The sequence below is a fragment of the Notamacropus eugenii genome, chromosome 4 (assembly GCF_028372415.1).
Source record: "Notamacropus eugenii isolate mMacEug1 chromosome 4, mMacEug1.pri_v2, whole genome shotgun sequence".
NCBI classification, from domain to species: Eukaryota; Metazoa; Chordata; class Mammalia; order Diprotodontia; family Macropodidae; genus Notamacropus; species Notamacropus eugenii.
The window spans coordinates 333,466,590-333,474,177 of NC_092875.1; the positions used below are offsets into that span (position 1 = coordinate 333,466,590).

General features: G+C 35.7%; 1 long non-coding RNA gene across 1 annotated transcript; it reads left to right on the plus strand.

Moving 5' to 3' along the window:
- Positions 1–3,610: 3,610 nt before the first annotated feature.
- On the plus strand, positions 3,611–4,760 carry LOC140498471 (uncharacterized). Its single transcript, XR_011965103.1, has 2 exons — positions 3,611–3,771; positions 4,548–4,760. It is a non-coding gene; the product is annotated as an uncharacterized lncRNA (long non-coding RNA).
- Positions 4,761–7,588: the final 2,828 nt, after the last annotated feature.

Here is a 7,588-nt window from a genome sequence, read left to right on the forward strand (position 1 = left end):
TAAGCCTTTTGACTTTCCCTTTAACGTGCCAAATAAAAAGACCTGTTATTTTTCAGTACTGACTGGCTCAAAATTACTTTTGGTTGAAGTCCTATTTAGTCTTAGCAAGAGATTTCAGCACTCTCAGTTGAGCCAATACCCCACCATTTTCAATTTGGCTTTTATTTCACCACTTTCTAGAAACAATCTTCTCAAAAGTGAAACTATTCTATCAAAATCTTCAGGGTCCTTTTCTCAGTCTTCACCCTCTTTGTCCTCCTGTAGAATTCAACATTTAGTTACTCCTTCCTCTTTGATACTTTTTCACCCTTAAAATTCAGATGTAACCTTGTTTTCTTTCTATATCCATGACCAGTTCTCTTATCTCCTCTATTGGCTTCTCCTCCTCCTTCTGTATTCCCTTAAGGTAGATGTTCTCTGTGAGTCTATTCTCAGACCTCTTCTATTTTCTTTATATTTTCTCCAATCACAATTTCATCACCTTTAAGAGTTTTAGCTTTTACCTCTATGTAGATCAGGTCTGCACAATCTGTGGCCCACAGGCCATTTGCGGGATGGGTGGCCTGCAAAAAATGTAGAGGAAAATATCTTTTACATTTTTTCATGGGTCACCTGAAATCTGTGCAGAACTGATGTAGATAATATGAAGATCTATATTTAGAATTAGTTTCCCCTTAGATATCCGAATAAACATTTCCAACTATGCACTGGACATCTGCAACTAGATTTCTGGGCAGCAACTCAAACTCCATATATAAAAAAGTAAAATTTATAATCTTTCCTTTAAAACCTGTTCCTCTTGCTTTTCTCATTGCTGTCAGTGACCTCACCATTTGCCTGGTCACCTGTACAGGGACCTTAGTATTATCTTTTACTCTTTCCTATTTATCACCCCCTACATCTAGTTAGTTACCCATCCTATCAATTTTACTTATATAATGTCTTTAGCATTTCTCTCAATTTCCTATTGCCAGGACTGCCATCTTAGCTTATCATCTTCCTCAGCTATTTCCAGAACCTCCTGAGAGGTGTTTATTTTGGTTTTTGCCTCCTCCAATTCATCAATTAAGCCACTTTTATATTATTCTTACACATTCCCAGATATCATAATGTCATTTCTCTGCATATAAAACTCTTCAATAACTTCTTATTGTTTATTACCTACAGTCAAAACTCATTATCCGGGCCCTTGAGACCATTCACAATCTATTCCTTCCCTAATTTTAAACATATATGATGCAACACTCCTTTTTATGCACTTTTCATTGTGCCCAAACTATCCTGAAGATATAGCTACTCCCCGAATATGACTCTGAATCTACCACCTCAGTGTTTTTGCACAGGTATTCCTCTATGTCTAGAATACACTCAATCCTAACCTTCATGTTCTAGAAATCCTAACTTCCTTTAAAGCACAATGAGGTGACACTTTATATTTAAGACCTTTGTTTATCTCCACAGTTGTTAGTTCCTTCTCTTTCTTCAAATGACTTTACATATGCTTCAAATATACTAAATTGCATGCAACATATCATTCAAGTAGAATTTAAACTCTTTAAGGATAGGGATTGTTCCATTATTTTCCTTTTTACTAGTACCTATCACAATGCTTTGAACTTAATAAATATGTGTTGGGTCATGATCCCTCCATACAATTGATGCCCTAGTTTTTAATTAAAATGAATAATTTGATGACCATCATTGTGTTATATTTAGGAATCATTGTGATATAATAATGATATATAAATGATATGATGATTATAAATGACTTTAAATACCTCAAGCTAGATAAATGCAAGTTATTATTATTATTAGCATATAGTTACTAGGCCTCCAATCTATTGATGACATCATTCCATCAGGCTTCCATTGTTCTCCTACCGAGTTCAAGCAATGTTTATAGATCACTGCAGAGTCATGTGAGTAAATATTTAACAGATGGCTCTTGAAGAAAAAAACATCTATGCATATACGCTCTTAAAAAAAAATGTCAGGCCCTCATTTTTAGTAAATGATTTCTGAGGAGTAAATGCTTGCATTGAAAATCTAAAAATCAGCTCTCATTAGCCATGTAGAGTTGACTTCAATACATTCCTCCTTTGTCCACCTCTTTGACTTTACTCACACCATTCTCTATTTATAAGGGGCTCTGAATCTCTCACTATTAAAATATGATCCATTCTTCATATCCCAATTCAAATGCCACCAGGAAACCTTCCTTAATTCCCCCAACTTCAATTTACATTTACTTATTAAAACTTGCAAAATATTTTGTAACAAAAACAATTATGTACTGATCAATCTATTTTATTATAATTATTTGCATATGTCTTGTACCTGCTTAGTAGATTATAAGCTTAATGAGTACTGAGAACCAGCCTCATTTATCTCTGCATCTGCCTTGGTACTTAAAAATTGTGTAATGAAGATAATAAATGTTAATTGTGAAGTGAATTGAAATGATGTAAATTGTCATAAATATTTGCTCAATTTTAGAAAAACATTATCTAAAGCATTCTAATAAAATGTATAACCCCATGAGTTAAAGGATATGTTAAAGGATAGAAAAGTATTTTAAATATTATAATTCTGATCCTATAATTAAGGATAAACAGAGTGAAAAAAAGAAAATGGGAAAGCATTTAAAGATGGAGCTGCACAGGGAGCTCTCTGACAAATTGAAATCTTAAAAAATAAAACAGAAACAAAACCAAAATATGTTAAAGAAGAAGAACGTGCATATAACCAAACCTAATATATATGAGTGGTATGAATATGTAAGGACATTTTCAGGAATGTTAAATCATAAATGAATTATAGTTTGTTTTCTTTGTCCTTTTATTTTCCTGTTTTTCCCTCTTACTATTCATGCTTTGGTCAAATCAAATTTAATAAGAAGAGAAATGATCTACTCTTTTTGTTATGATTATATATAGGGAGCATGCTATTAAGAGAGAAGTCTGAAGCCATGCACAAGTGAAAGGAGGGGTGACACTTGTACAAGAAACATAGAGTTTTTGAATGACACGATTTCCAATTCTTGATTCATATTCTCCGAATTTTCAGTAATGTCCTCTGTCTCAGTACCTCATATTGTCCTAGATCCCCTTCAAGTAAAATTTCTAGATATGATTCAATCCCTTAAAAGATTCCACCCTTAATCCATCAACTAATAATGCCTTCCAAATCACTCTACAATAAAATGACCTTAGGTTCTTACCTAAATAATGTTGAAGGGAGAAACAGTGACTTTATTGTCTCATTCTTTTTTACTTCAGTCTTCTTCAATAGAGGAGAGGTCTTGTTATCTTTGTTTGAATTGACTTCAGATTACAAAGAATAGAATTAACAAAACAGAAGTGGAATTACAGCCTCAAATGGTTGTGAGATTATAGGACCTTGAATGTGTAATCTTAAAATAATTGTCAGCAATTTTTGACAATTCATGAAGAACAGAAGAGTCTGTAGGACAATGGAAATAATGAAACACTTTGATTTTCAAGAAGAGAGGGGAAATATTCTGGAAATAATAGGATGCATTTTTGATGAAAATAACTTTCAAAATTTTAGGACACATAGAAGAGATTATTTTAGACCTTTAGAAAGAATATGAAGATTACAAGGTGTCAACATGGGTTCACCAAGAATAAATCATATCTAACTTACCACAATTTCTTTGTTTATTATTTTTTAGGTCTTAGGAGCATGAGTCTGGATGCATCAGTGTGTGGGAGTTCTTGGAGTACAAACTCCTTCCACCAATGAAAGTCAGTAAGTCTTCTGTAGTTTAGAGTCTTGTGAACTGACTGGAGATACTGAGAGGGTGAATGATATGTCCAGGGTTGTATAAACCACTATAATGTACCAAAGGTAGCACTTTAACCCAGTTCTCTAACCATTCTCACAATTCTTTCCCCCCCATAATACAAGTATTAAATTGATAGTTTGGAGGAATATCATGATTTTCACAAAATATTTAACAAATTCTCCCTTGATATTATTTCAGATGAACAAAGACAAATGCAGGTTATGTAATACAATGATTAAGAGGTTTTTTGAGTGGAAAACAACCATATTTCAAAAATATTGATTATTGAATTGATGTTACTCTAGAGGGTTGTCTGTAATATTGTATTTACAGGACTTTTTCCCTATGTAGCAAAGGGGGACATTGTTATATACCTTGAAGGGAGGCAACATCTATAACATCTTTTCTTCCCACCCCTATCCAAGGGATGCTTCCTGCCAGGAGGGAAGTTGGGGCCAGAAGTGCCTACTCTGCATACTTCACAGAGAGGATGTACTAAGCTAAAAGCCTATCTATCTGCTGTTTGTCTAGAGGACATGGTTTTCTTGTTCAAGCTAACCTGACAACATAGAGTGAAGGAGCTCTCCCATTGGGAACCTGGCAACTTAGCTTAAGCAAAAAAGAAAGTCCTAGATATCCCTCAAGGAAGTTCAAATTACTGAAGTCTCTAGTGTAGGAAGCTGGGGACAGGGACTTGATGGGGACTATCAGCTCCTCTCATGTTGCCTTCTTCCCAAAGTCTTTTTCTTCAGCAACCTGAAGTGGAGTTGGCCTCTTTCTTCTTCTCTCTTGAAGCTGGAGGCATGAAGCACCTGAAAAGCCTGCAGAGTCTAAAACAATCAGAACTGAAGAAGACCAATGAGATTGAAGCTCTTTCCCATTCTCTCCATTTCTGGCCCATTTACACATGCGAACATTTCTAGCCCACAATAAAGACAGAATCTCATACCAATGAACTTTGGGACTGAGGTTATATTTAGTTTTGTTTGGCATTCTTATGATTCTATCATGGATTTTGAGTAAGAAAGTTTCTTCAGGGTTGACAAGAATCAGATGTTCTCTGTGATCCCAAATCAGTCATGGTAAAGGAAAAATGTTGTCCATATTTGAAATTGGCAGGTAAATAAGTACTTAACAATTGGCTACAGTTATGGACAGTTCATGAAAACTGTCTCCACACCCATATAATGACAATTCCAAGTAACCAGAATTGTCAAAACCTTGCAGAGTTCAAAGTATCACTGGTTGTTTTATCACAGGACACCATCTCAGTGATGGCACTTAGTAGGTGCACAATAAATACTTGGTGATTAACTGATTGACATCAGCTTAATAAGAAGATTTTCTCAGAGTAAGGAAATTGGGTGGAATTATGAATTAAATCTAAATGAAATGAAGTTCCAGTGACTCCTGACACTACTCTTTGTTGTTAATGTTATTGTTTCTTCCATTCTGGAAGTGTGTGTGAACAAGTGAATGATAAAACATTTTACTAAGTGCTTACTCTGTGCTAGGTAACATACTTACATTAAAATGGGAGAAGACAACACCTCAGAGGGAGTTAGAAAGGGAGAGGAAGTGGGGAGAAGAGAACAATGTAAAGAGTGTAGTGCCCACATTTTTCTAGACAAGATAAGGTGATTATTCACATGTAAGAGCCTAGGGTGGTTCCAGGGCAACAGCTCAAGGTTCCCATAGATCTGAGATGCAGCAATATGAATGATGGCTGATATGCAGGTGAAATGATTTAAAAATTATGGCCAGAAGCCAGAATGGATCCAGGGACAAAGTCATAGACTCTGGTGTGGAAAAGTTGCATGATAGTATCTGTAGTTCTGGGAGATCCTAATGACTCTGTAGGCAAATGGGGAGATCAGCCTGTATAGGCTGTTTTGGTCAGCACTGAGAGTTTGCTGGAAAACAATTGCTCAGTGAATTAAGTTATTATAGAGGAGATCAGTGGTAAGAGCTGGTCATGTGCTAGTCTATTATCCTGGCTCATGGGTTAAACTCAAGGTTCTGAGAAGTCACCTGAATAAATCACTATAAGGGAAATTTGGGGTAAGAAGCTAAACTTTGCATAATTATCTAAAAATACTAGAATAGTAGAAAAACAATAAGAACCATATTTTCAATTGGAAGAAGATTATATCTGAGTTTGCCAACTTTCTAAATCTATCAAACTTGAAGACCAAGGTTAGGGTTGTAGAGCTCAAGGTCATGAACTCAGAAATAGCTTAAATATAGCCATGTCCTTCATGAATATGCAGCATATGCTTATTTGAGTTTTAATTTCAGGTTCTTCTTTTTTTCACATTTAAGAGCTAATATTCTGGAATGAACTGAGTACCTCATTTTAGTCTGAATGGGACCTGGAAGTAGTTAACCTTTAAAAAAAGGTAGAAATGAAGAGAAACTTGTGTTGTGGCCTCTGGACGCTTCTTTTGCAATTGATAGATCCCTCAAGGATAGATGCGACAAATGAGAAGTGGGGAGAGAGAAGTTATGCAGAAGCTGACATTCACATAGTGGATTAATTAGAAGAATTCATCTCCCAAGTGATTGTGCACGTTTTCTTCAGGAAGCAAAGCAACCAAGATTTTTTTTTAACCTTTGATGGAAATGAAGAACATTCATTGTTCAAGCGACATTTCAACAGCTAAAGACAAATTCAGATCTTGACATATAGTAGTGGAGGTCTGCAAGTCCCATACCACCTAATTTTCACTTTTCCTCAGCGTGGTTTACTGAGTGAAACAGCAAATTAGTTATTTTAGCATGTGTAGGAAAAAATAACACTGTAGTTTGGATCAAGGATCTGAAGGTGAACACTGGCCAATATTTCTGTGGCAGCACTTAGTAGCAATTTAATAAATGCTCATTGATCAACTGATTGATTGAGTTCATCCTATCAAGAAGATTTTCTCAGAGTAATGACACAAGGTACTGGCAACATGAGTTAATACTCATTGCAATTGCATTTCCAGGGAATCCTGACCTCATTCTGTATAGATACTTCCTTCTTGGCACTACCAGTGCATGTGCTCTGCTCCTGCTTAAGGTTATGAATGATGAATAAGTAAATAATAAAGTGTTCATTAAGAGATTGTCATTTGCTGGACACTGTTCTAAATGCTGGGCAAAATATAAGAAACCAAGAAAAACTTTACTTTTAAGGAGCTTGTCCTATAAAACACAGCGTATAAAATGAAACTAGAAAAGATTAAGGGACAGAGAAAGGGTGTTCCCTTTCTGGACATTGTTATGTCCAGAGAATAGGCCTGCAGTTTGGAAATTGTTTCGTGGGGAGGCAGAGATGCTGGTGGTGTTAAAGTTGTTTTCTTTCCATTAAACAGCGCATGGACATTTCCTGCCTTTAATCCTTGAGCATGTAGTATGAACATGAGGAAGCTGCCAGGAAGTAGAACAGAAATATAGCAAGGTTTACCAGCTTTAAGGAAAAGCCTGGCATCAGGCCCTTGCTAAGCTTGGGCTTAAAAGGATATCAGGACAGCCTCCCAAGGAAATAAACACAGAGAAGACAATCCCTCTGCCTCTGAGAAATCCAAACAAAACCATGACAAGTTAAGCCATCTTTTGAGTTAGGAGATTATTTCTGTTGGGCAGGGTTAGGGCAAATGGCAGGCTTGTCACCAAACTAGGGCACTTGAAGTCATTGCTCCTTCTGGGGATATAATTAATTTTTCATGCTTCCCTTCACTGTTAATTTTTTACATGCTTTTAAACTGTTTTTGTGAATGCAATAATACAAGAAGAATC